General features: G+C 35.0%; 1 protein-coding gene across 1 annotated transcript in view; it reads right to left on the reverse strand.

Moving 5' to 3' along the window:
* The window catches only part of LRP1B (LDL receptor related protein 1B), a gene marked incomplete at both ends in the record, with an annotated part of 1,860,945 nt that overhangs the window by 1,719,475 nt on the left and 127,485 nt on the right, over positions 1-13,985 (reverse strand). The gene's annotated exons all lie outside the window — the stretch shown is intronic.

Genomic DNA, 13,985 nt, shown 5'->3' on the forward strand with positions numbered 1-13,985 from the left:
GTAATGCCTTTCAGAATATTGCTTCCTTTGCTCAAGTCTAGAATGAGTAGCAATGAAACAGGGGGCATGTATTTAGGGCAGTTGTAAGGAAGGCCCAGCCTCCAGCTCTAATTTCCATGCATCAATTTCCTAGGTGGCATTTAAGATTTGGGTGGGCACATTTTTTTCAGGTTTGAATCTTCCTTTTCAGAACTTAGATTCCTTGCTGAGGAATTGAGACTTAACCCATGTGACTTTCCAGTACTCAAGCTGAGGCCTGGAGTTGAGTTTGTGGATGGCCTTCCCAAGCAGTCTTTTAAGCCACCATGCCTCTGGGATGCATAGTAGTAACCTGATCAATTATTGTGGTAATCAACAGTCAGTTTTTTCCCCTGGCTTTGCTTAATTTCTTAAAATATATCCTAATGAAACAGATACTTAGAATTACTTAGAGCTGATTATTTAATACTTTTAATACAGAGTCACAAGATTCACAAATTACTTGCTTAAACTCTTTACTACAAAAGAAACCCCACCAGTGCTTCAAACAGGTAATTCCTTAAGTTGGTTCAGCTTTTCTTCCCAAATAGTAATTTGAATTTTTATCTTTATACTTACTTCACAAAATAAATAATTCAGTAGCCATTGCAATATAACCCTCCTCATGTGTAGATTTTATCTTGCCTTTCTCATTTCATGCTTTTATGCAAACAATGAGTTTTCTAATTCTGGCCAGGAATAACTGTTCATATGTACAAGGCACAGTGGTCAGTGTATAACTATTCTATGAGTAGGTATTGTTATCTACATATTAAAAAATCAGGAAACTGAAGCTATTAAAAGTTGACCAAATTGATCAGAGGTTACTTGTCCCAGGCTATAGGTGCTTAAATTCATTGAATTCTTTCCAATAATACTACGTGATAGGTATTGTTATAGTCATTTACAGACAAGTGATTAAAATATAAAAAGTAAGTTACTTATCCACATTCACTTAGCTAACAAGTGCTGGGGTGAGAATTTGAACTCTGGCTATGTGATTCCAAAGGCCACACATCTAATTACTTGCCTATGCTGCATCTTTCTTCTTCCTTTCAGCTCTAATCAACAATACCCCAATGCTATGATAACCAGTCAATCATTTACTTGAAAAACATAACAATAAAACTGAAAGTTCTTAAGGGTTCATTCCTTTTGTCCCCTCTGCACAATCATTAAGTGATCACCCTGGGTAAGATTTAATCAGAATGTGAAAGACTAGCTAAGGAGAAGCAGATTAAAATGGCCTTTCAGAAATGTGGATGCAATGGCGACAAAAAAAATACACGTGGCAGAGCAATAAGATGTAAAGAAGGTATAATAGAAAAGTGAGGGTGGATCTACAATGGAACCCTGGCCAGATATACAGCCTAAAAATGGCGAATGCAGGCTCTCACAGTCCAGCACTTTGCTAGCACTGGACATTCCTTAAGCTCTCATTTGCAGATGAAAAAATGGTAGCTTAATGAAAATAATCTGAGTATTTATGAACATGGGCTCCCAAACCACTGCTCTGGCACGTTTTATGTTGCTTTCACCTTTTAGAGCCTCACTTCTCTATGTTGGTAAATAAAGCCAATAGTGTAAAAATCACCAGACTGTTAAAAGGGCTCCATGAAATAATGGATGGTTTTAAAGCTGGAAACATGGGATTCTACATTAAATTTTTAAAGCGTTTTCTTAACACAAATGGAGGTAGAAAATACAGGGTGTTGCCAAAATTTGTTTTAAAATATATTTATAAAAATGTTCAGAACTGGAATCTAAAAAATTGAATTTTCTGGATTTTTTCAGTAATTAACTCATCCTTGTCAAAAAAAAAAGAAGAAAAACTGGCCTAGACTATCTCTACAAAAAACACATTTGCCTCCAGATTTGACTTTTCTGCCTCTAATAAAAATAGTAACATCTTGACTCAAGAAATCAAGCCCTAAATAATTAAGATCAGATCTTTTAAACTCAGATGATTTTAAATTTAGGAGAAAAGTTATGGAATTTTCTTTCCTTTGGGTTTTAAAACATCTAATTAGTTCTCTGTTCATTTTATAATTAGAAGAAAAATGTTATAACTCCCTCTTGCAGAAAAGTTTCTTTTGCTAGGGATCAAATCATAGCAATATAACTTTCAAGGATATCGTACCTTTTGTTAAAATTTAGTGTCAAAGTTCTAGATATGTCTAATTGATGATAAAATAACTAGGATTCTATATTAATGAGCATTTATGTAGATATATTGATCTGGGTAGAAGAGGGGCTTGCTTATCTAGCCATTAATATTTGCCAAGCAAAAGTAGAAATAGGGTCATTTAGCTACAAAATACAAACTTGTCCAAAGTGTACTTTACCTATGAACACTTGAAGCCAGCTAGAAGAATAAGATACAATTTATTTTCTGTACCTCTGACAGCTGACAACTTAAATTTGGCATGTTTACTTTCATGGAAGAAAGGGTCTTAGGTAGGGCCAGATCAAGATAAAATTGTCTTTAATTAACTCCTACCCTTTCTTTTCATGATCCATCCTGAAAACCAATGTTGGCACTTTGCTCTTCAATAAACAGATGGTAGAATTCTGTTGTGAGTCAGAATAATGTGTAGTAGCCTTGCTATCAAATGGACCAGGGTATGAGTCCCACTCTTATCATTTACTGGCTCTGCAAACATAAGTAATTTAACCTCACTAAACCTGATTTCCACTTCAAATCTACCAGGATTATGATCCCTACATCAGTGGGTTGGGGGGAGAATTAAATGAAGTAAGATTTCTATAATCCAGTGTTGCCTAAACACTAATATAGTTTGCCCACAATTCAGTAGACCATTTTCCTGTATGTGCCGGCTGACAAGACTTTGGCTCTCTCCCATTCCTGTATCCCTACAAGAAGTCCTGAAAGGAAACCAGGAGAGGAATTCATACATGACTAGGGCCTTAATGCCACTGGTAACAGTCCTTACTAGACTCTCCAAGTGCTGGCATAGGACTTGGATTCCTGTCTCACTATTGAACTAAGATCTTTTGTCTTCTACAGCTTGACTCCGTGTTCCCCCACCAACATCTATGGGAATGTAATTCTATTTCTGCACAGACAGCTCTCGGTGGTGATAACCAGAATAGTTGAAGAGGAGGGCCCTCGTGGGTGACACAGTCTGTCAGCTTTGCTCACAGCCTGGACCTCTTTCCAGTGAATAGGATTCTGTGAGTGTAGATTCAAATGTAGGCTCACACTGGATCCTCCCCTGATTTCTCTGGACACATGAGTCAAGGAGCAGAGTCTAGCCCAGGCTGCCAGATGCCATATTTAGACACAGTGACTTTTTTTAAACATTATTTCAGGGGCCCTTTGTCTCTCTCTGCCATCTGACTTCCATTACATCCACCCCAAAACTTCAGTTATTAAAAGATTTGAATTGCTTTCAGTGAACTCCGGTTCCAATAAAGAATCAGAAATTGTGGCTGGATACCTGTTTTGGACCAAGTATGTGACTCTATCACTGTGAGGATTTATTTTCTTCCCCACAGTGCTCTGAAGAAGTGATGGGGATGGGCAGGAGGAGGGAACATCTACATCCTGCTCTACCTGAATCTCAGTTTTTACCCAACAGAGACGCCTTTTCATACATTTTATATGTAAAGTTCCTGGTATACAGTAGGTATTTAATATATTATTTGATATATATTTTTTTCTTGTCCCCCATGCACCAATGGGTAGACCTCCACATTCCAAACCTGTAACCTGTCTTGCTCTCCACCACAGCTTATTTGCTCCAAACCCCACTACCTAGAACCCTGTTAGGCGGCTAAAGATCATGTAAACGGCACGCTGTAGGATTAAGAGATGTTCAGCAAAGAGGAATTCCCAATTTAAAGAGCATTCCTGAACAGTAAATTATTTAACTTCAAAGAGCACTACATCAAACAGAGGTATTTCAGAAATTGGTACAGGCTACATGTTTTTGTTGTTTGTTTCGAAAGGGACCTAACCTCAGTATCTCTCATATCATGGCTCGTGCGAAACTGTCTCCTCCACCTGGAAATAGTGCCTCTGAATGAGAAGGGATCTCAAGGGCAGAAACATGGAAATAGGGACAAATCAGATGATAAAGTCCAAATGGAGAGTAATGTTTGAGCCGATTAACGAGAGCTCTTTTTGTCTGAATTGTTGGCTTTTACCTCCATGTGCAACCAAGAAGCTATCCTGTTTTACCCCTCTGTAAGCTGTGCTGAGGTTGACTTGTTAACATGAGTTGGCTCTGGCCCATCTCTGAAGCATCATCTTGCACTGGTCCTTCTCATGTATCCCAATCTCCTGACATACAAACCTACATATAGACTCACGATTTCTTCACAAGATTTGAGGCCTTCATATTTTTGCATGTGTTGCACAGAATCCTCTCACTCAATTCTGTTTTCATTGCAAAACTTCACGTCTAAACAGAGTATATACAATGAAATCTGGAGGCATATGCAAATATACCTAATATTGTCAAAGGCATCTTTGATCAATAAAAACACTAAAATACTATTATCTAAGTTTTCAGACCTTATGGTTTTAAGACATCTATAAATATTCATATATACACACATAACACATATATATATGTGTATATACATGTAAATTATATATGAATACATGCACATACATATATTGCTTGCATACATGTATACTTCTATATATAATCGTATATATACATGTATTGTAAACATATGTAATTGTATATATCTATATACATATGTTTACATGTGGGTATACTTATGTGTGTGGGTATACATGCATATATGTGTATATAGATGTATGTATATGACCATATATAGATTATATAATAGTATATAGAGGTATGAATATATATATGTGTGTGGGTATGTATGTACATATGTCTGTGTCTATTCATTTAGATATAGATATAGATATAGATAGATAGATATAAATATAGGTAGATAGATATAGAGAGACAGATATAGATATAGGTAGATAGAGATATAGGTATATAGATAGAGATAGAGATAGATAGATATAGATATAGGTAGATAGATATAGATATATAAAATCTATGCTGTATAATATTTCCAAGGCTCTTGTACAAATGGTTCTCAACTGGGGGCAATTCTGCCTCCCAGTGGACATTTTGGCAGTGTCAAGATAGTTGTGCTTATCACAACTGATGGTGAGGGGTTGCTACTGGCATCTACAAGATAGAGGCCAGGGATGCTGCTAAACATGCTATTATGCACAGGACAGCCCTCACAGCCGAGTTTTCTGGCCAAAATAACAATCATGTCAAGGTGGAGAAACCCTGCCTTACAGGTTTCTTTGCAAATAACAGCCACAACAGAAAACCCTCCAGAGTCCCCTGTGTTCCCAAGATTAGATTAATATGACTACACATTTGGTTATAGGCTCCATTCTGTATATGACTGATAATCACTTATATCAATTAACATGACTTTTTACAGCTAGTAGTACTCAGGAATGACAGTAGTGGATGATTTGGCATTAGGCACCAATGTCTTATCAGGGATAGAAGGCTGCATGGTATTCCTTTATCCACCGCTGAAGAGACCACCTCAGGGATAAACATTAATCAACACAAAGATGCAATCATGCTGTCCTCTGCTTCATGCATTGTGCTGTCTTAATTATGACTCCTTTCTTTTGACAGTAAGGTTAAAAAAATTAAGCAAGTTCAACTGAGAACACGTTTGTTCCTCCTTCTAGTGAGCCTTTAACAATTACATGATTGAAGATCTGAGCTGTAGGTAGCTATAATTTTGCATACTCGTTATATTATTTCTGGCTTACTTAAACGTTGATTCACTTTGAACTGTCTGGGAGCTGAAAAGAAATCGTTGGGGAAAGGCTAAAAATATCTTTGAGTTTTCCTTCTATTGCTTCAATTTTATTTCTCTGATGTATGTTCAAAATCATATTCTATGCACATAAGGAATCTAGAAATCTTCAAAAGGAGGGAAACTCTTCTTCTTTTCCCTTAGTGCTCTCAGACTTTGTGTCATTTGTTAATATACATGGGCAGGTTTAATACTCAATCATTTCCCAAATCTAATTTGACTGTCGAATGGGATTTAATTTACATGATGATACAATTTCTCACACCAGAAAGCATAGTAATGCCTTTTCTTCTGAGGTTAATGGTGATCTAGCTTAAAGCCTAAAAGATAATTACAAGGAATATGCTTCAGGTGACAAAGTACTTTTGACAATCCCAGACTATTGATAGCTTTTAAATTATACTTCTTTCCACCATAGGAGACTATATGTTTTCTGCTTAATAGTTTAAAGCCCTGCTGTTGTGTTTTTAAAATTAATTTCCATTGTAATCTACACTTTTAACCTACTGATACTCCAGATGCCTGAAACTTCACCCCACCATCCTACAACCCCCGAAATGAAATTAAATGAAATTCTGGGTTACTTTTTTTTTTTTTTGGTCTATGAAATATAAAAGAGTATCAACCAAGAAATATGTAAATATTTATTGACTCTCTTGTCTTTTTTCTCACTTGATATTTTGTGACATATAGCAATTTTAAAATTTCAAGTAGTTTTGTTTTGTTTTGTTTTTAGGTGAGTGTTCATCACTGGAAAAGGGTATAATGCAAAAAAAGGTGAACAATCTAGGATTTAGCTAATTTAAATTAGAGTTAATGGAAACAACAACAAATAAAAACAGAAGGAAATGTATTTTATGCAGAATCATTTATTTTTCTGCGTGTACCTAGATACTTTGCTTAAATAAATATATTTTTATAAAATAATAGAAAATATTTTAAAATGCCAACATATTTCTTATTGTCTTTATCTATAAGGCTGAATTAATCAAAATGTTAACCTTTTTGTTTCAAATTAGGAAAGTCTGATTATTTCGACATGAATTTAGTTCTAACATTTTTTATTGAAGTACAGTTGATTTACAATATTATATTAGTTTCACATGTAGAACACAGTGATTCAATATTTTAATAGATTATACTCCATTTAAAGATATTACATAATAATGTCTATACTTCCCTGTGCTATACAATATATCCTTGCTGATTATTTATTTTTTACATAGTAGTTTGTTCCACTTTTTAGTTGATATTATTCACACAAAGTCAAACAGCCACGTGAAAGCTGAAAATTTTAGTCACATATCAAGATTTTGACTATATTAAATCAAATAAATTTTTACTTTGGATTCTCATTTTGTCAGGATTATATTCTTCATTTCATAAAATCTATTCTTAGCATCCGCTTCTTCACTCAGAACTAAACTATGATTTGATAGGTTACATATATATTCTTTGTGGTTTTTATAAAGAAAATGAATTGCAATCTATTCTATGCCAGACTATGATAATGACAATCACAATATTTAGAGGTTAGTGATATTTATAATTTACCTGTTTTAACACCATCATTTAATAGAAAAGAAAATTGATGCCCAAGACACAAAGTGGCATGTCCAAGACCACACAGTTATTTAGTAACAAGACGTAGGGAAGTCTGGTCACCTGACTCAGTTAGCATTCCACCATACCACTCATATTAATTAGACTATTATTTATGTGCCTGTCGTGTGGTTCATAAACCTTACAATCCACTTTTTAGAAATTAAATGACCAAAATATAATTTTCAGGTTTTACAAAGATAAAAGGTTAAAAAGCAGTAGAGTTCTACAATACTGAATCCAAAATGTTTCGTGTAGTATTCAACATGGTTCCTAATTGCCAGGTCTTTAACTTCTCTAGGCTCCAAACTTGCATCAGCAAAATGGAGCAAAGTTTGAGGAGGGTTTTATGATGTGATAACTACAATGTGGTTAGCACTTCTGTAGAGAGAGAGGGATTAGAAAATGTACAGATGTTGGAAAACACTGGGCAGATTTAAATAGGAGGAAATGAAATGAATGCCTAACATGTGTCTTGTTATTAGGTTCCTACTCTGTACCAATCACTGTGCTTGTTCTGAGGATAAGGATACTGAAGCTTTGGGTACACAGATAACTTGTTCAGTTCATTTAACTTATGTGGTTGAAAACAGAATTCAAAATCCTTACTATGTTTTGTTCAAACAAGGGAAAACTGGAATAAGACTTGAAAGTGGGAAAGGGGATGGGAAGGACACAGTTTTTGAGTCCTTAAAAGTAGCAACGGTAAACCACTAAAGTTTTTTTTGTTTGTTTGTTTTTTGTTTTTTGCGGTACGCAGGCCTCTCACTGTTGTGGCCTCTCCCGTTGCGGAGCACAGGCTCCCGACGCGCAGGCTCAGCGGCCATGGCTCACGGGTCCAGCCGCTCCGCGGCATGGGGGATCTTACCGGACCGGGGCACGAATCCGTGTTCCCTGCATCGGTAGGCGGATTCTCAACCACTGCACCACCAGGGAAGCCCACCACTAAAGTTTTATAAGCAAAACAAAACAAAGAAAAGAGCTCTGAGGATCAGATTAGTATAGGAGAATGATAGTGGAGTATGTTAATAACTAATCTAAAAAATATTACTTTGATTACAGAAAAAAAATGTAATAGGATTTTACAATAGAGTCAGGATAGTAAGGGAACTAATATGTTTTGATCAATACAAACATTGCAGGAATTTAGCATACATAGATGGATTTAAAAAAGAACTATAGAAAACTTCTTAGACATGCAATATTATACCCCCCAAATAAATCAATTACCCTTAACAAAACACATAGCTTGAAAGTGAAGGAAAAGAAATAGTTGTGACAACTTTTGAAGAAAGAGAACTTGGTGACTGACTAATAAGAAAGAACCACCTCACAAATTATTTGTCATGTGAATGGGTGGTTATAGGAACGTTAATTGAAATTAAACAAACAAACGTGAGTAGCAGGGTCTGGATTGTGTATTAGGTAAGAGAGGGAATTGAAAGAAAAGATGATGGAATATGTTTCTCTTTTTGATGGCTTTAGTCTAGAATTCTAATTAGCATCCATTTAGTAGCATGTTTTTTAAAAATGAACTACTGAATCATGAATAGAGATAAGAAAAATCAGGGTTGAAAATATGTTTTAGAGTCAATTTCAGAAGAATAGGAGTTGAAACTCTGAAAATAAATACATCACTGAGGGAAGAAGTATGTCACATTAGAAACTGTTGTCAGAAACTGTAAATGCCTGATTTTATGTGAAAGGAAAGAAAAGGAAACAAACAAGTAAAAAAAGGAATGGTCATGAAGCAGTAAAACCAGGTTAGAGCTGTGTCACAAAAACCTTTTAAAGAAGTGGATGGTTCACTATCAAATACTGGGAGCACATACAATACAAGGAAAATCGACACTTATTGGATGTGGCTACCTGTGGTCATGGCTACCACTGTGAGTCCTGTAAAGGGGTGATGGCAGAAAGTAAGGATTGCAGAGAAAATAGGTGGTGAAGAATTAAAACTGGCAAGAGGCAGACCAGCAGTCCCCAAAGCCTATGTCAGAGCCTTAATTAATTTGAGAAAGACATTTTCACTGACCTATGGTGAAATTGGGTGGGGTGGGGGGATGAAGACAAATCATGGGATTCTATGAATATTTATTTCCTGCTTTGGGGGTTTAAATCCTTTTCTTAATAAAATTATAGTAATGAGAGATTTAATCATTTTCTTATGGTAAAATAAAAATGTTGCAACTCTAAATTTTCTTTTATAGTTATTATTGGTCAACAGAATTCTAAAGTTATGTGGACTCAAGGAGAATATCACCTTTAAGGAAGAATAATTGTGGATATGAAGGCAAGAAGGCAGTATCTAGATGAGGTGGCTGGGTTACTCTAGAGGTTTAAAAAATGGGGGAAAAAGTAAAGAAAAATACTGAATATTTAAAATAGGAGAACCAGTTAATAGATATTTAAAGGAGGTAAGAAGGAGTGACATAAAGACAAAAGACAGAAATATTAGCTTCAGAAAGACTGATAGTTAATCTTTGAGGCAGGAATTTGATGAAATTGATGCCACAATTTAGTGTATGTCTTTGTCTTTCCACAAGGTATTTTCCTTTTACTTAACATTCATGTAGAAACAGAATATGAATTGTGAATAAAGCTTAAAGTGAGAAATAAACCTTCTGCTATGAATATATTTGTGTGATGAATATAATTAAAGATGTATTCAATAATACACGATTCTCTCCCAGTAAGATAATACATATTGCATTCCAGATTTATCTGATTTTAAATGTGGTAATTCATGGCTATGTTTGTCATTGTTCAGTCTTTCAAGTTCCCATATATTGTAACAGCCTGGCACATGGTAGCTGCTCAATAAATATTGTGTTGAATTATAGAAAAATATTTGTAAATTGTCCAGTGTGAAGCAACAATTCTTTCTGTGTTCATTTATTGCTTACATGCTTCTGCCGTATTTTTTATTGTTTTTATAATTATCCTATTTTACCTCAAAACATGAACACATGATTGCAGGGTCTTGCATTTCAATGGTCTACCATTTGTCATCTAAATGATTATGTGCTATACATAAGATTTCCTCTGCCTTGGTATGAAAAAGTTAAGGCCCTTTACGTGGCTGGAATGAGTTATCAACTGCTATTTGTATATTTTACAACAAATTGTTTGTCACTTTCTCTGATTAAATGTGCCTACAATAACATTGTTTTGATCATTCTTCTTAAGTTACAGTTGATAACCAAGGGGGGTTAGGGGGGTGGTTGTGGTGGGATGAATTGGGAGATTGGGATTGACATATATACACGAATATGTATAAAATAGATAACTAATAAGAACCTGCTGTATAAAAAATAAATAAGTCAAATAAAAGTCATCAATCAATCAATCAGTCAATCATGCTGTCTCCTTTTCCTGGAATGATCATGCCATTTTCTAAGTAAACATCTCCCTTCAGGTGGAAATGAATAACCAGAAGAAGTCAGCCATATTAGGATATAGACACTTAGACTCTAAACTTTATAACTTATGATGGAAGTGTGAATTGCAGTCAATCTATTTGTAATAACTTCCTTTACAGAATAAAAAGTTATTCAAAATAATAAAAATAATTTTTTGTAATAGAATTTTCCTGTGGTTCTTTTCACTTTATAACTTTTCCTATATTGTATATTTTTATCTTTAGATTGATTCTCCAAGAAAAAAGCCGGCCCACATTTAATGCAGCTTCTGGTTTTGTCTGATTTCATCTAATTTAAATTTTAAAAAAAAACAGTACCAATACTGACACAAAATACGTCTCTCTTTTTCTGTTGCAAAGTCTGCATGAATTAGAATTTTATCTATCTCAAAAATGTGCGCAGGCTCATACAGATTAATTAAAATACGGAACTGAATAGTTGCTGAATTAGTATTTATATCTAATGAAATTCCAAGCCTGACTCACACTTTTTTCCTCAGAAGCCAGATTTGGAGCTTTCACTATCAAGATAAATGCCTAAATTCTTTACTTCACATCAGTTTCTAGATAGATATGTCTTATACATGTGTACTAATTGTAAAGATCTGGAATTTAATTAAAAGGCACAGTAGAATTCAAATTAAGTTATAGTTTTAGATTACATATTCCTGGGAACATTACAGCTTTCATATTGCTGGCTTTTCAGTGTTTCATAGAAAAGCTTATTAAAAAGCCTTTAAAGTGAGATTAATTTAAGTTTAAATTGTGACTTACAGAACTCTTCCAGCTAGCCTGAAGCAAAATTACATCCAATTCAAAATTAGAAAAGAAAAGGAAAAAACTTAGCAATCTCAAATCTTTTAACTGGTACTAACCCTTATTTCATTTTTAATTTCTACAATCCACAGAGAAATTAACCATATTGTATAGACTATCAGTTCATCTAAATTATTGAAGAGGAATGCCAAGTGTATGACAATGTGTGTAAGTACATGTGTTAACTCAGTAATTTAGAAGTGGAAGGAAAAATAAGGTAAGTTTGCTAATTATAATTCAAGATTACCTAGGGATGTTCTTTGACTACTCATTTTTAATTATAGCACAAATCCAATCTGTCAGAAAATTATATTGCCTTATCTTCAATTTATATCCAGAAAGTGATTATTTCTTACCACCTCCAATGCTACTACTCAACTCTAGCTACCATTGTCAAATCCCTGCTTTTTATAATAAACTCCAACTAGGCTCCCATTTCTACCCTTCCCCACTACAACGTATTCTCAACAGTGTTCAGAGTGACGCTTTAGAAACCTGACTCAGGACTTGGTGCTCCTCTGCTCAAAACTCTCCAGTGGCTTCTATCTTCCAGCTTCCCAAAGTAGTCCTTGCCTTTATCAACAACGCCCTATAACATCTGACCCAGGATGACTTCCTGACTCCAACCTTCTCCCTTCCTGGACACTCTGCCCCAGCCAAACTTCCATCTCAAATTCTTACCCTGGCTACTCCTTCTTCCCCAAGTTCTCCTCTCCATATATTCACAGCTCTTCAAATTCTTGCTCAAACGTTACCTTTTCATTGAAGCATTCCTTGAACATTGGATTTAAAATTGTAATTCCCCCCACTGCCAAAGTCTCCGATCCCTTTTCCCTACTTTATTTTTCCCATAGTCTTTATCCCTTTCTACAACATATCATTTATTATGTACTATGTTTATTGTCTGTCTCACCATCTGAGAATGTAATCTCCAAGAGAGCAATTTTTTTTATTTTGCTTACTGATGTATCCCCAGCATCTAGAAAAGTGTTGGGCATATAGGCTATCAAGGAACAATGTAGGTAAAATCAGAGGGCCATGGTGGTTCACAGGAGAAAACGGGGAATAATCAGTTCAAGAAATATGTCAGAAACCTGGAAACAATTGAGATGGACCCTAAAGGATGTTGGAAAAGTAGAGTGTAGGGGAGACTCAAAGCATGCTCAGAAATGTCTAGTTCCCTCAGGCCCTGGAGCACACATAAAGGAGAACTGGAAGATGACAGAGGCATATTGGGAGTATCTGGTGTAGGGCTTTGAATGCCAAGGATAAGGAGCTTATATTTCATATGTGTTTTTCTTTTCTTTTTTTCCCTTGTAATAATCTAAAAGACAGCATACTAATAAGCACAGGCTACTACACTGGTAAACCTGTTCCGACTGAACTGTGACTACAAAAGGATCTATCTAATTCTACCACTCCTGAATCATTGTATATTTTCTGCTTTCTATTTGCTGGCTCAACTTTTATTTTGTGCTTCTAACCACAGAAAATGTTCAGTAAGTAGCTCAGCTAATTAGAACTTATTTTGAGCCTCTACATGAAATAGAGTAACTAAAAAAATAAAATAAAATAAAAAAATAAGCCTCCCCAGTGTGTGAATTCTTGGTTTATGGTGTAGGTTTAATTAGAATTGGATTAGAATCAAGATCAAGGGTGGTCATACATCTTCTAATTAATTTCAGGATTTAGCATTTGAACTCTTCTGCAAGTTCAGGTCAATTTTACTTTCTCGCTCTCTTGGTTCTTGCTAGAAAAGCAAAGCAGCTAGTAAATGTTCATTCTAGACACTAATTGCAAAGTTGCAAAATCTACTTCCGTGAGTGACAGTGTAAGTACATCTGGCCTCACAAAATACAGCTTTCTCATTGCATTACTATAAAAAGTGATTGAATATTAATATCATAATAAATGCTAGCCTCATATTAACTTAGGTTAAAAAAACAACAACAAAGCTTTGACAATACAGAAAACACATGTTCTCCTTTGTTCTCTTTTGGCACTCTCATATGAACCTTTCAATCTAAAGATGCAAAGATTCATAATCAAGGACTATTATAAGTGAAACAAACAGTATTATTAGTGGTACTACCAAATACTCTCAAGTTTATTTACTTTATGTAAATTAAGTCTTGAATAGCTTTTCAGGACTTTTTTTTGTAATGTGTGTGTTTGTGTGTGTGTGTGTGTGTGTGTGTACGTGTCACACTGGGGAAACAAAGGCCCACAACAGTATTATTTGACTCTTTAAGCCCATGTTAAAATTCAGAGTAAATCAAGATTT

This window comes from Hyperoodon ampullatus (assembly GCF_949752795.1).
Source record: "Hyperoodon ampullatus genome assembly, chromosome: 8".
NCBI lineage: Eukaryota > Metazoa > Chordata > Mammalia > Artiodactyla > Ziphiidae > Hyperoodon > Hyperoodon ampullatus.